Consider the following 12,347-nt stretch of genomic DNA (forward strand, 5'->3'; position numbering starts at 1 on the left):
CATCAAGGCAGTTGGTCAGCACAGCGACAGAATTCCCTGTCCGTAGCAGACCAGCAGAGGCAGACACACTGCGGTATGCACGAGGTATCCCACAAGGTGGGGAGTTTCAGAAAAATGCATAGATTGCAAATTTCCAGAGCTGCACATGGGGGTTTAAGAACTTGATCTAAGATGCTACCACTCTCCAGCCTGAACCCTCTGTGTACTGCATGTTGAACAGTCAGCTCCCATTAGGGGAAATTATGTATTTGAATTCCTACACACCACAATGACTATTTACTTCAAACATTTCCCTGGCTCAGTGGATAGCGTAAAACATGAAGAACCCATGCAAGTTAATCAGCAAGGGACAAATAGTTCAGGAAGAAGATGCCTCTGAATACAACATGCATATGTTAGTTGCAACATTTTAAAGGTATATGAAGTACCCCAATAAGTCATCATACAGTACAAAATGGAAAAGTCAATTTTTCTAGAATTTCTAAGTCATGCAAGAGAGTTCAAGAAATCTTCGGAACTTTTACTTTGTCCGCACAGATAAGGGAGGATATGAAAGCCACATAGTGTTTTGAGAAAGGTTATTAACTTAATTCTGAACAACAGCAGGATATATAATATTCTCCAAAAGAAATGGCTCAAGCACCACCCTGACTGCTGTGAGTGGCCACTGTGGAAGCTTGAGGAGCAAAATACAAACAGAACAGGTAAACATTTTAATTTCTGTAGGCAGGAAATGAACATACATGATGCTGGTTGTAGTAATAATAAACTCTAACAAAAGAAAGCAAGCAGAACAGGCTAATGAAAACTTAACTCCAAAATTTCCTAAACATTTCCAAATAGTTTCTGACTTCAGGCTCATAAAGCTTGTTTTTCCCATTCCAAAGAAATAGTGTTTTATACTCTATTTAAATTCTCTTTGCAAATCTGCACCTATTCTCACACTATAGGAAGTCATTTACTCCTTACTACCAAGGATTTTAATTGCTGCTGGTGAGTTTAGCACTGATTCAGAATTGGGTATGGAAATGTATTCATTTATGTTCCCCATTGTATTCTCTCAGAATAAATTATCACGCAAGAAAAAGAAAACAAAAACAAAAAAAACAAAGGTATTAGCTCAATATTTTGACTAAACAACCTCAAAATTACAGGTCTGTTTCACAGCGCTTTCCAGGCTGAGCTGCAGGACAGCGTTACCCCGCGCTGCTCCGTGCCCCCCAGCCAGCACACGGGCACACAACTTCTGCAGAGCAGCCGCAGCTCGCTTCCCAACTGGCAGGAGCATCCCTCAGGGGACAAGTCTTTAAACCTCCGCACTCTTTAAAATTCAACCAGCCAGCAGGTCTATAGACTAGTGTATAAACAGTATAGACAAAAAAAAAAAAAAAATCCTCTCTCAGCTTATGTCAGTGACAAAGCAGCTCAGCAGTTGACTGCTGCTCCCCTGACAGCGTAAGCCGGGTTTACACAGATCAATAGATGGAAGTCCTACCTAGCTTCCAGGGCTCAGTTTTCTCCCTTAATTACAGGTGCTATTCGGGTTTTTAAAATGGAAGAAAACAAGAGGCCCCCAAGATGCTACTAGACAAATTTAAAATGCAAATGACATTATACACACATTCACATACACAGTCACTATTCATGTACAATTACAGCTGATACTTTCAGTAACCTCTCTATTGAATAAAATTTGAGCTCTGTCTCCTAATGGGTCATCATTTTCAAGGATCCATAACTCAGCCAGGACTTCCTCTTTTCTCAGAAAAAGAATAAGTATTTATTGTCTTTTATTTTCATAGCTCCATAAAATACATGTTTATTTCTGAAGACAAAAGGTTGTACAAGTCTTCAGAATGCAAAACACTCTTTATTCACATGTCCCATGATTATTTCCCTCCTCTACTTCTCACAGTATTAGTGCTTTCAGAAATGGTCACTGTGTCATAAAGGAAAGAAATTGTATACAGGGGGAAAAGGATAATGATGTAAAAAAAAACAAGTAAAAGATTATCTATTTCCTTTAAAACACCAAATAAACATCTACAGTTGCATATGCAATTGAGTTTAATTGCTAAGTTAAAGGATAACTATCTCATTCCCTATACAAACTCCAAGAAAAAGAAGAAAATCATAAAATTAATATCATGTGAACTACAGCATGCTGCTTCTCTTGCAAAAAGCTCAAAGAAAAATGGAAATGCTATTTAAAAAAATATTTCCTTTATGCACAGCAGCAGAGACTTGCACTCTCACAGGCTCATGGTCCGGTGGTTTTATTAATTCATTTTCATCTATTGCACTACACAACTCCAGCCTGGCCTGGTCATGCTCACAGGCTCTACATTGAGATGATATTACAGAAGCCTAAAATCCAAGAATTATTTAGCGTTCCTTGCTTATTTGGACACCCATACAGCTAATTCTACGAATCATCATTTTATAAAGCAATGTAAAAGGTGGTAGAAGACGCTTCTGAACTCATACACACTAGTTTTCTGGAGAAAAGCTCCTGATAACTCACAATCTTGCCCTTAAGTGAAATTACTAGTTAGCCATTCTGGTTAGATTCAAGATATACCCCATATTCCTTATTAACTAGAAAAGACAGGAATTTTTTTTTATAATATCACAGTCAATTGATACAAGCATATGAAACCTCCATGGCTGTTCAGTATACATTGTAGAGCACAGTGATTTGGGAGGATACTCGTTGCTTTTTCCACTTGGACAAGACACAATGGGATCTCACTACAGCTGGAATAGAAGAAGATACAGGATCTGCTTCTGCGGGAAAATTGCACCAGATTTGATATATATTACAGAATCAGCTTATTAATATACCTCTGCACAGGTATGAGTGGGTTTTTTCACTTTAACTTACGCATTTAAACCAGTTATCTTTTTCTATGTAGATAAGGGCTGGTGACTTGATGAATTTACAGAAATTAAGTTCATCACTTAATATTATACTCCTGAAACAATTAAGTATTGAAGCTTAATCTGATTCATTTTTGAGGTTAGAAGGATGTGTGAACTATTCACCCCAGCATTTTTTTTCTTATTATAACAAATTCTGCAGTTTCCATTTAAGTGGGGAGGGAAAAGAACCTGATTTTTCCCAAGTGCATCCCTGTGAAGGATTGAAAATCTTCCCTGAGAGAAATACTTCAAGGTATCCAAAATGCTGAACCACTTCATAAATAGCAGCTTAGACACTGTTTTTTAAGAGATTCCTGTTACCTTCCAACTATTTCTGTGTTTATCTGCAGCACAAGACTGTTCCTCAAGCAAGCAGATGGGTTCTCCCCCAGGTCCATTCTACATATGAAAAGAGCACCTCTGGACAAGAAAGGGAACAGCCTTACACTGAGACACAGTCACACCATGTCCATTCCAGAGACACATCAGGATACCCAGGGAAGAAACAGTCTAAATAAAATAGTTAGTGACTAAGTTTGAAGTATTTAATTACATAATCCAGACCAGGTTACCAAAATCATTCATATAAACTAGTGCTCAAATAGCTAGCTAGCTAGCTAGCTATCCTTACCTCTTCATTCTGTTTTGAGGCAGAAATCAGCCAAAGAAATATCAACTCTAGGAGCACAAATAAAAGGTCATCCACTTAATTACAAAACGCTTTTGCACTTTCTCCTCCCATTATCCTTACCTCTTCAGCTGTTTTCTTTCTCAGTAACAATATTTTTCTAGCTTTTGTCTTTCTCTTATTTCTCTACCTTATTTTTGTGAAGTCCTTTTCCCCCGCCCCTTTTCACTAAAAGGGGAAATTCTCTTTTTTTGTCAGTCTTTTATCTTTGTCATATCTACTTTAATAAAGTCTCCTTTTTTTTTTTCCCCTTGTTGACAAAGGCTACTTGCTATTCTATTTTAGTATTTCATCTGATTGTCCTTCAAAACTCTTATTTTCTTCCTGCTAGAACTTCCTCTCCCTACTAATCCCTCTTTACATGTCTTCTCTTGAAATACTTGACTGCAGGTCTCTCTTTTGGTTCTTATCAGTTTTCCCTACTCTAATCTCCAACTCCAATGTCCTCTCTTCTTCACTCTTAAGTTGCTCTCACACCCAACTTGCTCTCTGATCTTTCCTCGAAGGGGACTCTATTTCACCATTTCTTACCACAGTCTTCAGTCACCCTGTGCCAGTCCAAACACACAAACAAGAGAACTACTTGAGATTTAAGACTGTCATGACAGGTATTTCTGACTCAAACCAGTGACTTCAGTGGGAATATTTAAATGCTTCAAGTTAAGCACAGATTTAGGTTCATTCTTAAATCAAAGCCCGGCTGCTCAGCATCTTACAGCATTGAGCCCTTCATCATTATGGCTCAACAAAGGTGAAATTCTAATGCTGCCCCATAAAACAGCTGATGAAAAGGCAAGCTCTGTCCTTGCCACTGACTTTTCCTTTTCCTTCCTCTGAAGCTGCGCACACCCACATCAGGGACTCATGTGAAACCTTCAGCAGTAGTTATATTTCTAAGACTTAGCTCTTACCTCTGCTAAAAATCTCATCAGAAAATTGTAGCTACAATAAAGAAAGGCCCAAAAGGTTTGAATAATAAAAAAATGTAACCTTAGATTACACTCACGGAAATCCAAAGGTCTAAAGTATGGAAATCATTATCAGGCCTCCACAACTATTTTTAACCTCTATGTGCCTCTCGACAAAGTGCATCATTCAGTGACTACCTAGTAGTTCTGTAAGGTAAAAAAAAAAAAATTATCAGCTGCTTTCTGAACACTTAAAGCAAAGAAGAATATAGAAATTAAACGCAAATGGTTTAGGGTGGAGATGCAAAGCTCTTTTAAGAAATAAATAAAAATGTACCTTAAGGTTACAGAACCTCATTGTTGCAAGAATGAATCACTAAATTACATTGCCTTTTTTTTTTTACTTTTTTTAACCTTTTTTAAGCCAGAAATCTCCAGTTTTAAATACTTTAGCTATCGTTTCCGTATTTGTTAAATAAAGTGTACAAATAATTTAGAATTTTCAGAAGTTCAAGGCTACTTGTGAAGAAGAGACTGGAAATCAGAAGTGTATAGCTATGCAATTCTAACAAACTCTCTGCAACACAAGCAACACCTTTCTCCAACCTTCATGAGTCGTTTGAAACAAAAAGTTTTCCAGACTTTGCAATAACTCACACTTTGTACACTGGAAAGAAACATAATCAGTAGTTAACTTCCTCTGTTTTCGCCTTTGGATATTACAGATTTTCCTCTAGGTCTAAAGGCAAATTATGAATAATTCTCTGAAATTGTTTCAGAGAAATATTAATATTTAATAGCAATTACTTATTGGCTTGCTAGTCATATTTATAGGGTAGTCCCACAACAGTCACGTGCACACAGCACCATTTCATTTGCAGCGTAACACCACAGGATGAAAACTGCGTGACACAGGAGTTTCAGTGCTGTGTGGGTGGCAAAACACAAACCTGTAGATGTGCCCTCTAAGCTCTACCTGTTGCAATACTTCTATACCCAGAAGATAGAAAAGAAAATTTGTGCAATCGTAGCTCCCTCAAAATAGACCTGCTCTTTTCATCTCATCATTTTCAGAGTAAGTTGTGGATAGTGCTGTGTTTTCTGATACCTAACTCTACCCCGATACAGCTGACACATAAGAGTTCACACATCCCTGACAAACATATAAAGGGGAAGGTGATTCTGGACCATGTAGCAGAAGTTGTCACTAATGGATTCAAGAAAGATTAAAACTCCACTAAGTTGAGCTATGTGTACATTCCTACAGTCGTAGATTGTTTTGACCCACAGAACACAAATTCTACTCCACCACCGAGAACAATTTTTGATCCTCATTTAGATGGCTCACATGTAAACGACAACTGGAGAGGCCCTACAGCCTATGACTGACATTCAAAAGAATCAGGTTGCTCATAACACTTAAACACCAAGCCTTTTAGAGGAGGCTTACTCTCTAAAAAGTGTCATGTTTTCGTCTTTCTAAAGCTTATTCAGAGAAATATTTGTTGTCTAAAATGAATGAGGAGCTGAATACCTGCAAATGAGGAGGTGAATACATGCAAATGAGGACGAGACCACTTACAGAATTCCAATCAGAGTTAATTTCTCTTGTTCCTGCTCCCTATTTCTTCTCCACTTGGCCACCTCTCAGTTATGTGCCTCAAGGAAGGAAGGAAGGAAGAAAAGGTTGGTTTACCTACCTGCTCCTGCCAGACAGGCAGCTGAAGATTTCTGGTAGCTTAGTCTAGCTGCTCTGTGCTCTACAGAGCAATAAAGGCACAGTTAAATCATGAAGACAGACATGGTAGCAGGACAGAAAGACTCTAGACAACAAGGCAACAAGAAGATCTTGACATCTTAGAGAAGCAAAATCCCATAAACAAGTAGCTATCAGAGGTGGTAGTGGAGACCTGAAGGTCAGCTCTATCTGCTGCTGAACTTACAGATGATTGTTGCAACATCACTTAGAACTAACAGTATGTTAAATACAGACAAAAATAAATGAAAGAAAATTAATGACTGGAACAGTCACACAACCAGGGTGTGGTACGCTTCAACTGTAGGCACACTACAGGACGCTCTTGTCCTGCAGCAGACTAAGGCTGGCATCCCAGGCAGTACGCATAAGACTTTACTACTTTTAGAGCATCTTTCAAAGGCACCTTGCAAGGAGAAAAGAACAAATGTATTAATTAACCCTGAGTACTTTAAAAGTCATTGTTAATCTCACTATCCTGCAAGACTGAAGCATAAGGCTTCCTAAATCACCACAGCAGAATTTTAAAAATTCAGAGATGCTTGCTAAGTTATAAAATGTTGGAGTCTCTATTTGTCTAATTGTTCCTGAATCTCATCATGTAACCAGTTAGAAATAAAGCATATTTCAGCCACAGTTGTGTCCAGCGTAGCATACAGGGACCCAAAGTTCACTTTAAAATAACAAACTCAGTTACTAACAGCAGAATAGTTAAAACAATATCAAGTTCAGCACAGGTTAATTTACCTGCCTAAAAAAATGCTCAACTTTCCTGGAACTCATAATAAAAACATAAAAATTGACAATTCTCTTCCTCCCAAAGAAAGTTCCAATTAGAATAAGCGTAGATTGAAATGTCACCATCTACCCCTACCACTGGCAAGGCAAACAAAACAAGAGAAATAATACTTTGTCATACACCTCTAGCAAGCATATAATATTTGTATCCCATGCACCAATAAATAGTTTCCCCTTACTTCCCTGACTCATGTCAGAGAGACCATTATTCCCTAGGCAATATCAGAGAGCTGGGAAAAACAGGAAAAATGCTCTTCCGTCTCCACTCTCGAGATTACTATGTGGGCAATATTTAACTTTTAAGGTAGTAGAGAATTTATTATCTTTAAGAAAGTTCATTACATTTTTATGGAAAAAAGACACCAGAGTATAACACACAATTTTCTACCATCATGCAGTAGGGGAAAAGTGACTTTTTATTAATATACACTTTCAATGACAGCATTTCTAACTTTACCTGGAAACTCAACAGAGAAACCGTCTTAAACTAGAGGTAAGGTAGGCATCACTTTCAAAATCCAAATACGTAAGTCTTTCAAGGCCAGGTTAAAATCCACATGTCATCCTGCATAGCTAAGAGGGCAGCAATATTTGTTTCACTCAAGATGGCTTAAAGATTTCCCACTGCTTACAACAGTTAAGATGCATCTTTGGCAACAGCACTGAGAATCTCCTGTGCATCCTGTTTCAGATGCTGTTTCTGCAGTGGTGAAAAAATAACTACCATAAAATAAAGCACATGTTAAAATTGGTTCTTATTTGTTTTACCTCTTAGTTTTTTCATTCCACCTTGGAACACTCTGATAGCTCAGGGCAGAAATGAGCCTATTTGCAATATACCCAGCTCTACCTATTCAATATATTGCTTTAAAGTGAAGTTTGCAGTCTCAGAAATATCTGCAAAACAGTATCAAGGAATATCACGAGTAGAGCGTTGTTGACGCTCAGATCAAAAGGCTCCTATTTGTAAGATTTTTTTTCGCGATTATCAAGGAAATTAAGTTTTAGAAGGAAAATTAACTATAAAAGTATACTACAAATAATAAATAGCTGCATTTCCATAATAATAAAATATATTGGAAAAAATCATAAAAAATTTAAAGCATGACAAACTCTACTCTTGATGACACTTGATACATTTCAGATTCATTTCAACTCCAAGCATATTTTGTTTGAAATATATTCCAAATATTTTTTTTTCCTCCATAAATTGTAGCATTTCACTGGAGACTTCAAACTACAAATGGTACTAATTATAAAAGAAACAAACAAAAAAAAAGCAACTGCAGTTTTGATGGAAGTAGCCAACACAGAAGACCCACAACATGCAGCAACCAGGAAACCAGAATGAAAGGTCAGATGCAAGAAAAAAAGATCACTTTTGAGGCAGAAGGGAAAAACCAGCTAAATGGATTTACTTTATGGTTTCTCTCTGCACACAGGATCACATTGTTTTTTCAACACAGGTGATCAGAGGTTCCCAGACTTTTGGGTGTACAACCAGCAAACATTCTTGACAACTACTGAGGTTCTTTCAAGGCTCCTCTTAGCGTCATCAGTAAAAAGTCTGGATTTTTCCAGAAAACATGTTTTTGCAGGCTGACAGGTAAAAAACTCCACCTCATAATGCCAGGTGATGCTCTTCCAGAATCAGCACTTCCCACTGTTTTTTTCATAAAACAACCATACAGCATATGCCATGATGAAATCCTGATGTTGCTGGCAGCTCTAACTTAAAAAATAGTTAATAAATGAAGCATCACCTAAGTTAATGAACAAGTTGGGTGCCATGTCAAGAGAAAATATCTGTAGTAGAGAGTGACTTATACAGATAAATAAGGTGAGACAGTCCAAAAGCTAAACCCTGGGCTGGGCTCATCCACCCCTAAATGTGCAGTGCTATGGGGGAGCGCGCCAGCTCGCACAGCTGTGTCAGCAGCAGCGGAAGTCAGGGAACCGCATTACATTGTAAAGGGTAGTGAAACCGATTACACGTCTGGGCTTAGTGTCTTGAGCAAGAAGAATCTATAGCCAAAAGAAAAGGAACCAAGAAAGGAAATCAGCTTCTAAGGAACTTGCTAGGATTATCGTTTCATAATTAAAATTATTTGTGATATTATTACAAAGGAAACAGTTATTTCTTGTTTTACAGGCAGCACAGGTCAAATTCTAAGCCTTACCATAACATAGCTCAACAAGAATCACTTGTAGTAATAGTTTTTCAGTACTAAACTCAGATATTATCAACAGTGTTGAAAAACGGAAGAGAGACGAAACAACTGCAAGACCAGAGAGGGACAGGGAAGAAGCAAACAAGTGTAATTTTAAAGCACTAACATATCCCTTGTGTTACCAGATGCAGACAGATGACTATCAAAAAAATTAAACCCAATGGACATACAATTAGATGTATTTTCTCCCAAGGAGATACGAAACGTACACTCACTTTGATTATGGCTGAGCCTGTCCAGACTTTCTGGCTCCCTGCTACGGCATCGTTGCTAGAGATTACTCTGCAACAATTTCAGGTTGGTGTTTCTGCATGTGAGCATCCGTCAGCCACTCCAGCACAGAGTCAATCAGCTTAGCTTAGACCTCTGATATAGCATAAGCCAACTTTGAACAGCTAAGAGGACAGGGAGGGAGCTTCCACCAGCAAGCGAGGCAGCACAAGCAGCTACAGCCAGGAAGATTTTCAGCTGCTTCACTTTGATCCAGAAGAATGAAACTGCCCATGCTCAGGAAAGACACTCATGAATCTAAGCCAGGTATTCACTGCACTTGCTGCAAATTAATAAAAATCCTGTTCCTAAAGCAGGATTTCTCTGTAAGTTGAAAGAGGTCTTTCCTCTTCCCAACTTTAGTCTAAAATTCAAGAACTGATGCACTGAGTCTGCACTGGCCCAGTATGTTTTCTCTAGTAGTGGCTATTAGTACCTAGTGAAGTACAAAGGACAGAGATAAGCACGCACTGTAACCTCAGAGACAGGTTATTTCTCATATGTGGATCTTTTGTTACTGATTGTACTTTTATTAATGATTGCAGACAGAAACTGACTCACACAAAAACCAGCAACTCCACACCTCTGCTGTGATAAGCAGCATATAGAGTCTCTGCCAGCCAAGTAGTTCACAATGCCTTGAAAACTTATACAGAAGTAATGAATAACAGAAATAATTATATTCTAATGAATTGATGAATTTCCCTCCCCAATCACCTGCCTGGAGCTGCTTCATCTTCACTTATTCCTCGTCCAAGATCCCAAAAGATGTAGTCTGGACCCCACCAGCTGCAGCCCACTAACCACCCTTGCCTTGCTCTTGCTGCTGGCAAAGTCCTCTGCTGCACCAGTCCCATCAAGTCTCGTTCTTTGGCACCAGAGTGCCCTGGTTCCTTGATTTCATCATACTTGGATTATAACATTTCATCCCAGACCATTTCCTAACATAAGTAATATGTAAAAGAAAGATATTGTATTTAACAAAATATAAACAAATTATTTAAGTGTAACTTCAAATACGTGTAGCAGTAAGTGAACAAATGTGCCTCAAATGGTTTCTCAGTTCTGCAGAAAACTATCATCAAGAAAGGCAGAGCAAGAGCCAAGAACCAAACACAGGGTTCAGGAATATTACATCCAGTACCAAACACAAAAAGAGGCTGAGTTAGTTAGGATATTCCTCAAAGAACAGCAGTAAGTTTGAGACACAAGAGCAATGCTGAAAGTAAAACAGAGGCAACGTATCGAAGACTAAAGTGGATGGAGGGTGCTAAGCAAGTAGATGAGAAAGTATAAGGTAGCACAGAATAAGGAATTAGGTAACATTAGACTGGAATATTCTGAGGGCAGTTGAGGTCAATCAACAATGACATCACACATGACAATTTGGCAGTCTTTCTGGAAGACGTTCCAAATGATTGTCATCACTGTTTCAGCCATCAGTTAATTTTTTATTCTTTGGTTTGGCACTTCGCTGAAGGCTGTAGGAATAAGCCAAATCACTAACAGTTATTTTTGATAGGCTGATACAGAATATCTGAAGGACACTCAAATATTAATACTGTACTGGTTTGAGCAAACAGAGAAAAGAACATTTCTACAAAATGTAGTCCCCCAATATCACAGCAGCATGATAAAAAAAATGGCTAACATATGCATACAGTCTATTAAAATGCACATAATTTATTTGACTCAAAATGAAAACATATCTAACAAGTAACTCTATTCATCTGGCCCTTTTTCACCCAGCCCTAAGATATACAAATGCAGGCCTTTTCACCAGAACACAGCAGCTGGGAATGAAAAGGAAAGCATTCAAATGATCATTTTCACATCATATTCCATCGTCTTTTCACCAGCTTCTCCCCAGTCTTTCTTTGAGCCCCATTCTGTTACAAGAGAGCTGCTTTTTAGATCAATTCATATTTCCATAATCCACACTGCTGTTTCTCCCTCTCCTCCCCAGGGTGGACTAACCCCTGCATCCAGAACTATGGCTTACAACTGTCATTAAGACCTGTAACAATAACAAGATAACAAAAGAGCTGGTAGAGATGAGGCTAGCCGGTACCATATGCTGATCAAGTTCAACATTTTTAATTTAAAAGCTCTAAAAAACAAAACTGCCACAATCCTGAAAACAGGCATACTTGATGCTTCCACCTGTTTTCAGTATTGGGCTTTTATGATTTTAAAAATAAAAGTCTCAAAATAAAGATTTATTCTGTCTCTGTTGGGATGAATTTAAAAAAAAAAAATTGAGAATGCTTCTTGGAATATTTATATCTCAAATGGTGTAAGGGTGTCAGTGGTCCTGGGTGTTCCCAGCATGTCTAGGTGGGCAGTTATTTGACAGAACATTTATCAGGACTGGACAGATCTTTTCTGTTCACACAGTGAAGTTAGCAACTATAAACACACCTCTCAATGCTTTTCTGCCGATCATCTATCAGCTGTGGTTTCCAAGGACAGAAAGCATTGCTGCCTTACACACACAGTATTCTTCAATAAAAACAATATGTATTTTAAACTCAAAGTGTCAGGAAATCACAGGAAACTATCTTAACCTGATAAAGCTGACTTGTAATGCACAAAGTTGCCATCGTCTCAGCTGGGCTAGTTGTTTTCCTCAAAGTCACACAGGGATTCAAGTTTCAAAATATCCTTAAACTAAACAATAATATGTAACATTTACACAAAAATACTTCTGAAAATTAGCAATCTCATTAGATTGATTCCTCCTTTCTCATACCAATGTACCCAAATACTAATTA

At 38.0% G+C, this 12,347-nt stretch overlaps 1 protein-coding gene across 1 annotated transcript in view; it reads right to left on the reverse strand.

Annotated features, from left to right (window-relative positions):
• Positions 1–12,347, reverse strand: part of DENND1B (DENN domain containing 1B) — a 160,072-nt gene that overhangs the window by 102,593 nt on the left and 45,132 nt on the right. The gene's annotated exons all lie outside the window — the stretch shown is intronic.

Source organism: Nyctibius grandis, chromosome 8, assembly GCF_013368605.1.
Source record: "Nyctibius grandis isolate bNycGra1 chromosome 8, bNycGra1.pri, whole genome shotgun sequence".
Lineage (NCBI taxonomy): Eukaryota > Metazoa > Chordata > Aves > Nyctibiiformes > Nyctibiidae > Nyctibius > Nyctibius grandis.